The sequence below is a fragment of the Aythya ferina genome (assembly GCF_964211825.1).
Source record: "Aythya ferina genome assembly, chromosome: 9".
Lineage (NCBI taxonomy): Eukaryota > Metazoa > Chordata > Aves > Anseriformes > Anatidae > Aythya > Aythya ferina.
In genome coordinates this window covers 2,034,447-2,050,840 of record NC_140305.1, presented here as the reverse complement: position 1 = coordinate 2,050,840, position 16,394 = coordinate 2,034,447, and the positions used below count along the sequence as shown (strand labels likewise).

The following is a 16,394-nucleotide window of genomic DNA, read 5'->3' as shown; positions in this document are numbered from 1 at the left end:
TAGCATAACCAAACCCCTTGCAAGCCACTTTGTCCTCAAACTCAACACTCCCTCAGTGGGAAGAGGCTGCCCCACAGAGCTCTGTCCAGGCCACAGGCATGCCTGCTGTATCATGCCCTGTTTCAATTGCTTGACTGCCCAGTATGAAGCCCACAAAGTTTCCTCATAGTGCTTTATACACAGAAGGTCCTAAATAACAGACACAAAGATTTCTGTGCACACACCCCACCAAACCAGACGTGTTTACAGGCAAGGGACCCACACAAAAGCCGTGAGGCAGTTAAGGCCTTGCTGTGGGTTTGCCTTCTTGCACATCAAGGTTACCACATTCAAACCCTCTTCACCCACCTCACTGTGCCCTCCAAACAATGTAGCCACATCTGACCACTTCTGTTCTGTCATACATGTAGGTTATTTTCTGTTTGTGCATCCTTGGGCCCTTACAGACCTCAGCTCTCTACAAGGACTCAGTTCCAACAGAACATTTTTCCCTATGGAAACCTAATGTGAAAGCCTTCCTAAGGAAGGCATCTCTAGTGTTATAGAGCAAACAAGCTGTTCCATCAACAGTGCAAACAGTTCATGTTGACACTATATTACTGAATAGTTGTCGGGTTTTTTGTTTGTTTTTTCCAAATGACATTTTACCCATCAACACTACTACTCCACTACACACTATGCAATTTAACACACTGATTTTGGGTCACCAAGAAATGATGTAAGATATTTGATGCGTTCAAATGAAGGAAGTTTAAATGACACACACAAAAATTTCAGAATTCAAAAGTTGCAGACTTTCCTGTGAAAATAAAAATATTCTAATTTCCCCACTGATCCATCCCTAATCATCTAATTTCCTCACCTGCCTCAACAAGCCAAAAACGGTTAAATTCATTAAACTTTTGACAGGTTTTTAGATCTAGAATTCAAGCTGGCTTAGCAATCCATCGGTATAACTAGAAGTAAAACCAGGAGTGATTCCTATCAACTTTTATTCCACCCATTTATAAAATCTCAAGAACAAGTTAGTCTTTGGTTTAAAGAGTTTTTAGTTATTCCCAGCCCCTATAAAGAAAAGGGTAGTCTAATCATTCAAGTTTGATTAAGGAAAATTACCTACTACAGACAGTGATTAAATGCATATATAAAGCCTACACTCAAAAACGGTCAGTTTAAATATAAGTTTATTATATTTTCATTAGTAAATGAAAAAGAGGAAAGTAGCACAGAAATATTTAAATGGCTGTTTTGAGAAAATTTTGAGATATGAAACCCTGCAGAAATAAAGATATCCTAAAGTAAACATACACAAAACATATTATACATTGTACATTATGCAATGCTAAATCAATTACATATGTTGTCATCTACATATGTTAGAAATGCGACAAGTCTAATTTGAGATGTCTGTTTGCAGCTGAGTTCACAACGGTCTTATAAAGGATACAGAGCTCATCAGACACAAGACCTGCCAGCATCCACGATGGGGCAAGGGAATGGTGCCTTCCTAGCTCACAAGCAGTACCTAGATGAAGGAATGGACAAATTAAGACTCTTATTAAGCACTGTAGCAATAGCACTGAGCTTCCTCCTACACTCAGTGTATACAGACCCAAGTCATCATTTTACAAGGAAAAAGCTACTGTTTGCTAACTCAGTCTATATACAGAAGTCATCTGGGATTGCCATCATTATAATGAAAATGTAGTCAACAATCCTTTTATTATAACAGAACCCATCTCTCCTTCCAGTAACTATAGACTTTGCAATCTGAAAGAAAAAAATAGAGCAATTTATTTAGGTACAAGAATAGAGAAAATAGGTGTTCTCAGTACACAAGTGTGGAACAGTCTCATTGAGGAAACAAAGAGCTTTCTTGTTGTGAGTATGCTGTCACATACGGATTTTAGAAACAAGCAATATGGAAATAAGACAATTTATGTCCATACTCCTTGTATGTGAATCAGTAACAGTCTGGTAAACAGATTGGGAAAACACACACACACACACGATGTCCTTGCTTAAGTAAGAAAAATGACAGGAAGAGCAACTGCAATTTTCATAGTTTCTACACTGTTCACATCCCTGACAGAAATTCTAATGAAATATTTTATACTCTCTATTGTTTACAAAAACATCTTTACTTCACTGTTCTTGCTTTCAAAAGTTTATCTCCATGAAATAATGTTGCTATGAAAAAGCAAATAAATCATGTGATGACCAGAGACGGGAATTCTCTTACTAAATCATCACACTAAGGCTTATTTCCTCAGAACTTCATCTTGTAAGTCATCAAATCAGGTGACACAAAACAGCTTGGGGAGAGGTATGCAACAAAGACAGAAACACAAAATGTTTCTCCTATTCTCAGGGAAAAAAAAAAAAAAAAAAAAAAAAAAAAAAGGAAAAAAAAAAATCAGTTTAGGGGATCTTGGGAAATACTTTCCAGTGGGGACACCTATCTTTCTGTATTGCTTCTAGGCTTCCAACTATGCTGTCAGGGAAGGGGTGAGGATAATCCTGGGAAAAAATTGCACGCATAGAACTTGATAGTTTAGCTTTTACTATATATTACAGATTTATTGGTTTATCTACAGCAGATCCGTATTTGCAGTGTTAGCACCACCCACCTTACATGCTCTGGTTGGGGAAGCATGTATCAGTATTACCTAACCACAGAAAATGGCTCCAAATTAAAGCCTGTCTCAATCATGAAGCAGTTACAATCCCCTGAAAGTAAAGCATCACTGACCAGCAGGCAACGTTGGCGAGCGCCATGGCACCGAGACCAGAGTATGCACCTCACTATCAGTCAAACACTCTTTCTAGCATCAGACTAAAGAGACCCACTGAAGTCAATGATAAGGTTTCCATGGAAATCAATGAGGTCTCAGTAAGGCTGTAAAGATGCAGCATTAATTTTTTCAGCCTCACTTTCATACACATCCATTCCCTCTCTAATATCAGTTCTTATACTATTTATATAACTCACAATCTAATCAAGACATGTACTCCTGCTTGCTGGGAGCCGAAAAGATCATGCTGATTTGTTACTTTTCTTTTATTATTTAGGAGGTACTCAGTTACACTGGATACATAGGCTCTATAAAAGCCTTTACAGAGGTGTTGAGAAGCACTTGGACATCTGTACACAAGAACTTTTACATCTAAAGACCTATGACAGTTTCTAAAGCAAAAATTGTTTAAAACCCAGCTCAGTAGAATTTAAATACTGCAATTACTGTGTTATTAATAACCAGAGAACTAATTTTTTGCTGGCTAATATAAATCTCATGAAAAAAAAAAATAATGCCTCAGTAAGCATCTGCCACGTAAGTGTTATATAATTAAATGCCTAAATTGTATTTCCTCTCTTCTCTACCTATTTGACACTGCTTTGTAAAACGTCCTTGAACTTGTTAGTTTATTGCTTCTGTTTTTTTCTTTTTTTTTTTTTTTTTTTTTTTTTTTTTATTCACAGTTGCTAGTTTATGTGGAAGCATTCAGAAGCATGGAAATTAATAACTGCAGAAGCTGTGAGATGCTAATGGCATTGTATTTCATACAACTAAAACATGGGCAACAGACTATATTACTGTTGCAAAGTACAGCATAAACTACAAGAAAAGATTTTAAATTATTTACCTTTCTACTTCAGCACAAATGTCCTGTAGCCAATTATCATGAGATATTGCCTAGAAATTAACCAGTCATCTTGTGTTTCTATCTCCAGATTTACAATTAGTAACGCTATTAATGTGGATCCTGTACTTAGCATCACTAATTACATTGCTATGAACTAATGGTGTTAAAAATAGCAATAGCCATCAACTACCAATTAATGCTTAATGAGAGCATATAAACCCTGGCATTGTAATGAATTTCCAAATTATTGTTTCTTGTGTGTCTCTTGAAATCATACACACAAAAAAAATTGTGTAGCCCATGAAGTAAGACAGTGACTAAAAGCACATTCATAAAAAAAAAAATGTGAATCAAAAACGGGACCAGGAACAATAGGAAATTAAGGATTTAGCCTACAACTTCCAGGCAAGTAAACAGTTAAACATACATTTTTAAAAGGGAACCTCTCAAATTTTGACAAAGGCAAGGAAGTTGGTGGTCACTGAGTTGTTTAACTGTTGACAGTCTTGGGCACAGCAGGACAAGAGGCTAAAATGCAGGAAGGACTGTGAACACTAAACAGCATTAATAAACCGTTTGTATATTGAGCTGTTGCAGTGCAGAGTAACACTGAGTTTTTCCATATCCAAACAAGGTTTGTTCCTCTTAAGGCTATGGTATATGTATCAAAAATGAACCCTCACCACTTCCACAATGAAATATTGCTTGTGCTGTTTACTCCAGCAACTTTCAGCAGCAGATGCTGAAAAAATCCTTTGGCAGAAGAAAATAAAAGCCCACCACAAGTCTGCTCTCTATGAACCAATACAGGACCAGATGCATCCAGGGCTGGAAGGTAAAGACAGAGAGAACAGGTTGTGGAACAGAGAGAACCTGCCAACAACATTAAAGAAAATATGTACTGCTAAAACAGTGAAGGTTATCTTTCCAGGAAGGAGCCAGTTGGACAAAACCCCTGGAATGGATAACCTTTGGGACCAAATCCCTGCTGCTCATTGTCATCCTTCATGCATCCTCTGAGTGCCAGGAGAGTTGAGATTAGTCCCACGACAGTGACTGCAGCAGAGAGCATAGGGAGCACAGAATTAAACTGCTTTCCTGTCCCCAAAATGTAAGAACAAGCAAACGATAAAGCAGATGAAGAAAACTGTGGTGCAATCATAGCCAACTTGACCAGCCCCAGCCTGACACCAAGGAGCAGGACACCTGCTTCCCTGCCAAGGTGTGCAGCCAAAGGGTGATATCTAAGAACCTGAGGAGAACATGACCAAGGTCTTCCATGCCCTGTAAGGTAAATGCAGCCTGGGGATGCCATAAGCAGCTCTTCCTTGCACAGAGTGGTTTAGCAGAGAGAGCCAGCCTCACATCTCCACGTGGTGAGCGCTCCAGGCTGGAGCAGCAGCCTGGGCAACGTGCTCCATCGGCGCAAGTTTCCCCAAGGGATACTTTTCCAAGCATGCTATTGTTCACCAGACAATGTAATGTTTCTCATCTTTGCTCACTAAGCTCTGCATGCAGCTTTGATCAGAAATAAGTCCCAGCAATTCCAGATATCTCCCTAACTGTGCTATATCATGAACACATGCTGGGACAACTGTAAAAAGACAGCAATTACCACCGGGAATAAGCTCCATGTTTCCTGTGCTGTTTTGCATGTCTTTGCAAGAAACAGGAGACAAGACAATCCCATACAAGGAAGACATTACTCGTTGCTTCCATTCTTGCTTTATCTGTGACAAAGTTGAGTAGTGGAAGATATCCTGTGCAGAGTTGCATGACAAGTGGATTTTTCCCTCCTTAAATTTCAATTTTTATTAAAAAAAAAAAAAGTTTTCTCCATGCCACCCGAGCAAAGCAGGTGGGGATGACAAGAAGAGAAAAAGTAAGAGAGGGTATTCCCTAGAGAGACTGGAAGACCACACACTCACTGAAAACAAAAAATGAATCTACATCTCCTGCACACCAAGGAAAGACCACAGCCACTTTGCTGCACAGTACTTTGGACTCAGGCTGTCCTAGACCTGAGTCACCTCTTCCAAAGGAAGTCTGAGATAGCTTTAGCTAATGACAAGACTTTTCTTCTCAGCAATTATCCAAACAGATCTAATATGAAAAATTCACCTCCAAACACGCCATTCATATTTCTCATACTGAACTGCAGGTTAGATACATCAGGACATATAGGAGAACACTGTAATTTATATTGCCATCTTGGGAGAAACAGTATCTTGATTTCAATGCATGTATAGTTGTCTGGTTTTTGTTTTTAACTTTTAAGTTCAAAGGACTAGTTTTTTATGGTTTTTGTATGTTTATTTGTTTGTTTGTTTGTTTTTTTAACTGTACACACTTGTACAGTGGCCTCTTACAGCTTTCAAAGCTAATATATTGAATTAGCTTTTATATCTCTCTTCTAGTTTCCCTACCAACAGGATACTGTCTCAGCTAATGTATTCAAATTATCCTAATAAACATCTGAACATTACATAATTATGGTAGGATTTTTATTCTCCTCTTCTTTGAACCCTTACTGTGTACAGCTGTAAACAGTTCATGAAAGTAAGAAAAATCCCCTTTATTTCAAGATTATTTTTATATTTTCTCATCTTTCACTATCAGCCATAGCAAACTCTAAAGCACTAGAGGTACTTTATTACTAGAGCAAACAAGCAAAATGAGAATGTTTTTGTAATGGGAACCAACTAATTTTGATCTGTAATGATTCTAAAATATGAGAATGGAAACGTTTTCTTACAGCTAAGCTCTTCACAATTTTTTGATCTAAAAGAATCTTACTAAGCCATTATATACCTGCTTCAATTACTTCTCTAAAAGTAGGCATCTATGACATCTTTGCACAGGAAATTCAAACGTACTTGTCCAAGATATTGTGCTGTACAAAATAGTTGAATTTCCTGCACTTCTAAAGATGCAGCCATGATAACAAAGTCAGGCATTCCAACTGACTATGAATGCTCAGCCAAACCTGCAGCATCTCTGTCTCCTTTCGCCAAAAGCATCAATCTATCATGCCTTCATGGTGGGAAAACAGGCTTTATCTGATGTATTACAAAGGATTCAGAGCAGAACTGATAGTATACAGCTGGGATATTCTGGAAACACATGTTGGGAACACATGCTGGGATTCTGGGAACAGCAGGGAACACACATGTAGCCTGACAACCACTGTGGTTAGTTTATATGGTTCAGGGCAAATACTCAAAGCAAGAGTTGCATAACTATATACAGACCCAGACTCTGTATGCATGCAGTATTCACTGCTGGGACCATGATAAATATCATGTCTCTTTCTCTGAGATCACGTAATTAATTCTGAAACTTACCCACTGTTTTAAATTATTTGAAAAGTATGTTAGAGCTTAAATATTGCAATCTCTAGCATAATTCATGGAAGTAGATTTTTGTTTTTCATTCATGCTACATCTATTTTTTTTCATTCATTATGAAATATGTTTAATCCAAATACATTAAATTCCTCTTCACTTCTTTCAGTCTTTTTACTTCAGAGACTGATTTTGCCGTGTTTTTCTGCTTCCCTTCATACAATCCAATTCAGTTTAGAGTCAGACATTCACACACCAACTTAGGCATGCAGAGATTTATTCTTTATATTCCACTGGCTCCATCATATGGTGATATTTCTCTCCAGGTTCATTTCCATACTGGAAGAGCTAAGTTCCTTTCAGAAAACTCCTAATCAGAACACTGGTCCATCTATAAAAGGACTTTACAAGAAGCAAAGATTACCCATGCAAAATGAGAGTTATAGATTAAGTCTTCTTTAGAAAACTGCAAATGAATCTGCTGAAATGTGCATCATCTTAAAAAGATGACAGCCCTGATATAACTTGGCTGTGAGAATATTCTACTTTACAGCAAATGAAATATGATCAACGTAGGTTTGTATAAAATAAAATAGTTGAGATCCTCGACTCTTCCCTGTCTCCTTCACAAGCAAAGAATCGGGGCAGTGGAGCTTAAAGAGCAATGCAAAAAACATCACCCATATTTAAATTGATTAACTGAATGTGGACAATAAAGATGAAATACATCCATGGTCAAGCAACACAGTTCTCCTAGGTTATGTGTACATCACTGTAATGTCTTAACACAATATTGCTGGGAATGCTTCCCTGGCTTGTTCTCTAAAGATTAAAATAATGTGCAATATATCTACTATTCCTGTATCAGTAAAGATTAAGTATTTTTGTTTATTGCAATACTGATAAAAAATAAGTTAGAGCTATTAAAACAGGTTTTATTTCCCCTGCAATCTAAGCAAAAAAAAATACATCTGAAATTTCCATTTTTAAAAGATGCTGAAAATACAATTCCTAGCTCTTTTGCTTTTGAATCCATTTTTCTTAAGGTCACCAAAGAAGATTGTATACTTCAGTAAAGAACTCTGGTGTACTGACACATTTAAAGCGTCTCTTTTCTTTTTTTTTTTTTTTTTAATGCATTATGGGCAAGAACGTATCAGTTTTATCCTACCCTTGTGAGAGTCGGTACATTTAAATATTTTAAAGTTTTACTTTTAATAAGCAAAAAATCATATTAAAGATTAATTATAGTCTATGACGTACACCCTCCCAGAATACACCACCTGAACGATAAGGTAATGAAGTACACGGAAAAGAAAAAAAATCAGTAGAAATATATATATTAAAATATGAGTATTTGTGGATCTGAAGAGTTATTCATCCTAATAATAATGGATAGATTTGAGATACTTTCTTAAATGTCTGATTCAGTGAAGACATGGCAACACATTTGCACCATGGGAGATATTATTCAGTACATGCAGCAAACAACAGTCTCTTAGTAGAGTCATCAGGCTCATTACTGCTTACCAGAGATGTGCATACATTCAATTACGTCTCGAAGTGCATACTGCATATGCTTTAATTTTACTTAATGAATAAGCTCTTCTGAACAGTATTGGATCCCAGAAATCTGAACTTTGTATAAGAATCTGAATTCACAAAGCAACCCAAACTTTGTCAGTGTATGCACTGATGTGTGAATTCTGACGCTTAGTCCAGGTATCCATCTCTTAACCTCTGCACTTGCATCTTTTGTCTCTCTTGGCTTTCTACTGCACAAGCACAAGAACGCTATATAAGAAAAGTAAATGTTTGTTCTTTGATTGAACTCTTCGGGTAAACGTTCACATAGGGTGTTACAAGGCATAGAGACTCTAACACAAGGTGGTGCTCTCTTCTTATTAAACAGCTTGTTGTTTGGTTTACACGTTGAAAGGAAAACGTCAGGTTTCTCTAAAACTCAAAACGCTTTTCAGACATAGAATTTCAATGTCAGTAATTTAAATAAGCACTAAAGCGCCTTTTTTCCCCAAAAAGATGTTTCATTGGATGAAATGAAATTAAATCCCTCGCTGCATTTATCAGTTCTTCTGTCATAGTTCTGTCTCCAGATCTTTCAGTCCATCATCCAATCTCTCTAGCCATTTCTGACTTTTTTCCCCTCCTCCCACTATCTGCATGTCATCAGGACTGAGATTTTCAGCTGGGAAGGGGATACACAAGCTCTTTTCTGCTGAGAAGGGGCGGGGCAATAAAAATCTGTTTGTTAGGTTTGTATCAAGTGGTAACTAAGGATCCCTTTGAGAGTTTATGAACAAAGTCTCCTCAAATCACACAGGTTCCACCCATGAGACTCGACTCCAACCTCAATCCCCTATTAAAGATCTAACCGTGGTTTACTTCATACTAGCATTACTAACAGGAAGTGTCAGCATTACAGTTTTTGCTACTTCTCTCCCCTGAGCAAACACTGGTGGGCCTTTATTGCCAGAACTTCCAAATCAACCCCCAAAGCACCGATCACAATTCTGTCCATGAGAATGACTGCGCATGCAGCTTTTCAAGATGGGGGAGAGGTGGTGGGGGGACACAACAACTCAGCTTGCTTGTTACAAAAGGCTTTCTTTTAGATACAAAGAAATATCAGATCTATTTCAAACTGCACATTTCTGCCAGGTTTTGAATTTTCCAAGGTAACATTGGTAACAAATACAGCAACACCCTGTTGACAGCAATCATCACAGACAGCACTCCCATAAATCCTGTGGTTTTTTTTCAGTGCAGTTCAGACACATGGAAACCAATGCATTACCTTGGAGTATGTGAAGTCCTTCAGCTCAGTATGCGCAAAATCATGGGTAAAAAAACTTGTCCCTAGTCTTTTACAGACCATTCTGACTTTCTTGTGAATATTGGCCATCTGCAGGAACCCTCTTAGAAATGCATGCTATAGACTGCAGAGGCACACCTTGTTAACTATAAGATTAGTGCATTTAATCTCTCATGAAGACACCAGTGGTGGAAATTTCATACTGAAAATTGGATTCTTGCCTTTTTCAAAAATGTAAGCTACCAAGTAGCTGACTACCTTTTCAATCACCTTTGAAAATTCCATGACAAATTAGAGACAGTGGAAATTCAAAAACAAAATCAGCAAGATGAACATTTCTCATCCCATCTTTAGAATTAAAGAGTATCACAAGAATAGTAAGCATATGATAAATTAGTTAACTTTTAAAGACCTGTGTTACACAAACATCTCTTTAATCAGATTACTTTGGTGCCGTAGGAGTGTGCCATCTTATATTTCCTCAAAGAACACGCTGTTCGGTTACTGTAGCATTTCTATATCTGGATTAATTAGAAACGGAAATGTGGATACAATTAAGTTTGAAATTAAACACACTTTGTAGCAGTGAAGATAATCACTGCTTTAGAATGATCTGGCTGCTCCAACCTGTGAAGTATCAAGCTATTCTCTCAATTAATTGGAACAGTACTGTGTGTTCTTGGAACCAGCTAACCATGGCACACTGTACAGAATATCTACGGACATATCAGTTCTCTGACCTATTATTTGACCTGTATTATTTGATTATAAGAATAATTAATGTTGCTACGCAATTAGTGATGTCAAGCATACTACTTACACTTCTAAATGACTTTGTTTGATTCCATCTCTTATTCTAGCTACTGTTGGTTTGCACTTCCTGCTGTATTCAAACAAGCAAACTCAAGTGCCACAGAATTCAAAGTCCTTTCCTGTGAACCAGAGCAGAAGTGATTATTAACTCAATTATTAACTCAAAACAGTTAAAAGACAAGTCCCTTTCCCCAGTACTACCTGTTCTTGATGAAGAATGAAAAGTTCAAGTGCAGAAATCAAGCAAGGTTCAAGACCACAGTGACTGGGATAATACTAGTGTAACTCTGTTCATCTCTCAGTAGAAAGACAGCAGAGTAAACTACATTTTATCCTAAGAAGAAGATGCAACAATAAGGTGGTGTTCTTGGGGCTACGACTCTAAGAACCCTGTTAGCAACAGGCCATTGGGAAATAAACTACAAGGCCAGTCAGTCTCACCTCTGTCCCTGGAAAGGTGTTGGAACAGCTTGTTCTGGATGCCATCTCCAAGCAATTGGAAGAGAAGAAGGTTATGAGGAGTAGTCAGCATGGATTCACCAAGGGGAAGTTGTGCTCAACCAACCTCGCTGCCTTCTATGATGGCATCACCAGCTGGGTAGATGAGGGGAGAGTGGTGGATGGCATCTACCTTGACTTTAGCAAGGCTTTTGATACTGTCTCCCATGACATCCTGATAGCAAAGCTGAGAAAGTGTGGGATAGAGGAGTGGACAGCAAGGTGGGTTGAGAACTGGCTGACTGTCCGAGCTCAGAGGGTGGTGATCGGTGGCACAGAGTCCAGCTGGAGACCTGTGACAAGCGGTGTTCCCCAGGGGTCAGTCCTGGGTCCAGTCTTGTTCAGCATCTTCATCAACAACCTTGATGAAGGAATAGTGTCTGCCCTCAGCAAGTACGCCGATGACACAAGGCTGGGAGGAGTGGCTGACACGCCAGAAGGCTGTGCTGCCATTCAGCGAGACCTGGACAGGCTGGAGAGATGGGCAGGAAGAAACCAAATGAGGCAAATGTAGAGTCCTGCACCTGGGAAGGAACAACCACACGTATCAGTAGAGGCTGGGGGACAACCTGCTGGAGAGGAGCTCTGAGGACAAAGACCTGGGGGTCCTGGTGGATGACAGGCTGACCATGAGCCAGCAGTGTGCCCTCGTGGCCAAGAGGGCCAATGGGATCCTGGCGTGCATTAAAAGGAGTGTGGCCAGCAGGTCAAGGGAGGTGATCCACCCCCTCTCCTCTGCTGTGGTCAGGCCTCACCTGGAGTACTGTGTCCAGTTCTGGGTTCCCCAGTAAAAGAAAGACAGGGATCTCCTGGAAAGAGTCCAGCGGAGGGCCACAAAGATGATATAGGGCCTGGAGCATCTTTCCTTTGAGGAAAGGCTGAGAGACCTGGGTCTGTTCAGCCTGGAGAAAAGAAGACTGACAGGGGATCTCATCAGTGTGTACAAATACCTGAGGTGTGAGGGACAGAGGGATTTGGCCAACCTCTTTTCAGTGGTTTGTGGGGACAGGACAAGGCGTAATGGCCACAAAATTGAGCACAGGAAGTTCCGCACCAACATGTGAAAGAACTTCTTCATGATGACAGTGACAGAGTGCTGAAACAGGCTGCCCAGGGAGGCTGTGGAGTCTCCTTCTCTGGAGATATTCAAGGCCTGTCTGGACACCTACCCAGGTAGCCTGCTGTAAGGAACCTGCTTTGGCAGGGGGGTTGGACACGATCTTTCAAGGTCCCTTCCAGCCCCTACAATTCCGTGATTCTCTGTGATTCTGTGAAATATAGCACCACGAGAGCCAAAAGCATTTGTTCCTTCACAGAGAGGGAGATCAGCTCTGTTTAGTACATTAAGAACAGAGATCTCCAAATCTGCACTATTATTGGAACACCTGAACAGGTGAGGAAAAAAGGGAGAATGAAAAATTAGAAGAATAAAATTTAAATAAGCTCTCTCCACCTAGAGTTGGTATGGCAAATTTTAGGTAGATCAAACTTTTAAATTTGCTTTTCATGTTTTAAAGCATCCACCGTACACATGTGAACAAAATAAACAAATAACAAAGACAATGGAAAATTATCCAAACAGCGTAATTAGAACACCACGATCTTCTTATTGCCAAGCAGTTGGCTTTAACTACTGGACTACATGGCTCATGTCCTAATTAATAGAGAAATTCAATGTTATAAAAATTTCCAAATCTTCTTTTCTTTTTTTTTAAACCTGAGATGGAGATTTCCAGTATCAAGCAATTATAAGTGTCTTAATCCACTCAGATACCTCCTACAAAGCTTAGCATGTGGCAACAACATTTTGCAAGTCTTGTTTTTTGCCTTCACTGCTCTGATTTTTATTTCTTAACATCTATCAATAAGCTTTTCATATTTCATAATCTTAGTCACAAACCAGCTTTGCTGAGGATGGGAAAGTACTTTGTGGTTTCCTACAAAGCTACAGTGTAAATGAAGCAGAGATTCTTTTACAAACCTAAGGCAGCTGAGCAGGTCTTTATGCATCAGGTACAGAAACCGTCTTGGGAACCTGCACAACAAAGAGTCCTACGCCATATTCCCCACAAAGTGTTCAATTTTTATTTGTAAATGTAATAATATTGATAGGCAAAGAGGATTTAAATATCCTCTTAGGAGTTGGACTCGATGATCCTTGTAGGTCCCTTCTAACTTGGGATATTCTATAATCCTATCACCATGTGGCTATTTAAACAAATACCATAGACTGAGAAAAAAAACTTCTGGGCCATGTTTGTCATTAAGCAGTAATCTGATAACTCTCATGCACAAGTGCTTGTGGAACATGGGATAAGAATAAAGTAGAACAAGCCACGGAAGGTGCAAGATTGAGAAGAGTCCATATAATCATAGAACAGTTTCCTTTTTAATCCCGACATCCTTCTGTGAGCCCCTGGCTTTCCTGCAGAAATTTCCAGTATGTCAGAAAAATCTCATAGGTGGCTATTAATCCACAAAGGATATTTTTGCTTTAAAGTTTGGGGGGTGATTAGTCAATCTGGGTTTCATTAATCACTAAGAATATTTAAAAAAAAAAAAAAAAAAAAAAGAATTAAAATGGCCTTACTTTTACATACTCTAAACAAGCATAGTTTTTAATAATAGCTAGACATCTTTCTTAGAGCTTCTCAATAAAGAAGTATGCAAATACATATTAGTTTCAAACATATGATGAGTTCTAGGATAAACTCAGTGGACATTACAAGAATATGAAGTGTTATATGTTTCATAAACTGACATGCACAAGTTCCTGAGGCATATCCTGAGTGGTGACAAGCCCCATGGTGCTTGCAGTAGCTATGTAAGCTTCACCATCACCACTTCTCCTATGAAGCTTGAAAATCTTTTAGTCCTAGCTTTTTCCACTGGCTCATTATGATACTTGAGGAAAATCACTTTTCCAAATGGAAAAGCACAAATTTCCCCAATGGAAAATTCAGTAAGTCCAATGAATTCATATTCTTAACTCCCCAAGATGCTTCTGACATCTTCTCTGTCATATCTTCTGGTTTCCCATCTCTAAAATTATGGCATAATACACCTCACTGAAATGCTGGCAGAAGCCAGTTACGAGCTCTTTCATAAGTCCCTTGCTTACTGTTCCATGGGCACCAATGAACTACAAATGATGCTCTCTGAAACCACTCCTACACCAGTCACAAATCTCTGCACACAGGTATTCTGAGGTCATCAGTGAGGGAGGAAAAAAAAAAGGGGGGGGGGGGGAGAGAGAGATTTTCAACCCAAAGCTTTTTTAATGTGCAGCTCCATTAGAAGTTAAGCAATCATCTTATTGAAAATGGCACAGTTAGTTCTGTAATCATTCCGCTATGTAACTTCACCAGTATTGCCATGATATCTGAAATACACCCCTAACACATTCTGAAGACATGGGATTTGAAGTGACTCTACACTTTGCTACTCAGTTACCAACCTCACTTTGGATAAAAACAGGAAACGTTATATAACCCTTACCATACAATTGTCACGATCAGAGGACAGCAGACACAAATAGATCCACTCACACAGGGCTGAGAAACGAAGGAACATTTCAGATCTAAAGCACAGCAGGCACTATTTTCCTGCTGATCTTTTCTTTGCAGCAAAGCGATGGCCCTGGTGAATAAATGACCAATCTTAGTCTTTTTTTGTTAAAATGATTTTTGCCATTTGGGGGCTCCAGACCTCTCCCTTTCTCCCTAGGAAGGCCTGTCCTCTCTGTGAGTTGCTCTCTGGGTCAACAGCAGGAGGTAGGGCTGGTGGCAGCTGCCTGAAGGGAGAATACAACAACCTATTACTGCTTCATACAGGAACAGCAGCCAGCTCTGATTTTGTGAAGAAAGAGAAGGAACACTTGTTTTGCCCTTAGCCATCTCCCCTATTTCATCCCTACCTATAAAAGGTATTCACACAGCCCCTACTGAGGTCTTGCAATCTCCACTGCCCTTACAATACTTACGCGTTAAAGAAAAGAAATATCATATCTTTGTGCACATCAAAAATTGTGGTACAGGAAAATTGAGTTGCTTGAGATTGCTTGTAGGAGAGTGAAGTCACTCCACATTTGCAGAAAACCTCTTATAAAGAAGCTTACTCCCCAGAAAATTGCCAGTAACAGCAATGTTGATAACTCTGCAAAACATAGATACTACACCTCTTTTTCTTTCAGGTGCAATAGTTGTAAACATCATCTGTGCCTTCCATTTTAAAATACTTGTAAAGTTCTTAAAATACTTTAAAGCTAAGCTGAAGAATCAGCCATCCATCTTGCAATAGATCAGACAGGCAGAATAGGGTGGACTTAGCTTCCTCTACAAAATCCCTGGACAAATGCTTCTACAACCCCAACTCGGTGGTCCATGGTGGAAAAATACCAGTCAGCAGTGTACTCTCTGCAAACATGGAGCTGTGGGCACACCAGTATCTTAAGGCGGAGTGGGAAGAGAGAGAGAACGAAGTATGCCACGGGTGTCTTACAGCTTAAAAACTTTTCTGAAACAGAACACAAGGAGACAAACTGCTTCCAGACAGTGAAGGGTTTTCAAATGACAGATTTCACTTGCTACCCACTCTTCTTCTTTTCCAGGTTGTCTATTAATTCACCATGATAATTTGGGTAATATGCACAGTCACTAGCTACCTAAAGGAATTGTCAGACATGATCACCAGCGTTTCTGAATAATCAAGGGTGGGTAAGTCACATTATTTTGGTATGACTGTACAATGAAAGCTATGTTTAAGTGGTTTTCCTTAGCTTAGCCACTATTATATATAGTTGTAAATATTGACTTACTGGATCTACACAACACATTTCAGCTCTGCTTAAAGGAGGTAACTCATCTTGACTTGAGATTACTGTCATTTCATATACCACATCTTTTAAAATCAGAATACATGCCCAATAAATATGTTTCACAAAACTTATATTAAGAAATTTATACTATGGGTGAAGATCACGTAGAATTTTATTTTATTTTATTTTATTTTTTTGATTTGCATAACTGCTTAAGTAACACTTTTGGGGTGAATTGTCTCAACGTAGGTATCATTTTTTCGCTTTGGCAGGGTATGCAGTATAAAAGTCAAGCTAGACATTTGTCTCAGGTAAAGAGGAATGAAGCATTTGTTGGCTATGCTGTTACCAGCTTCCTGGTACAATTTTTGGAGAGAATAATTATGCAAAGTGTGGAATTTATTATTTATTTCCAAGTTATATTTAGTACACAAAAAGCTAAATC

The 16,394-nt window shown here is 38.8% G+C and overlaps 1 protein-coding gene and 1 long non-coding RNA gene across 2 annotated transcripts in view; both read right to left on the bottom strand.

Moving 5' to 3' along the window:
* LOC311441537 (uncharacterized protein) overlaps window positions 1–16,394 on the bottom strand; it is a 340,215-nt gene that overhangs the window by 271,071 nt on the left and 52,750 nt on the right. The window lies entirely within an intron of this gene.
* Window positions 1,168–10,725, bottom strand: LOC311441538. The gene is made up of 2 exons (XR_014696021.1): window positions 10,643–10,725; window positions 1,168–1,525 (listed from the first exon to the last, which is right to left on the bottom strand). It is a non-coding gene; the product is annotated as an uncharacterized lncRNA (long non-coding RNA).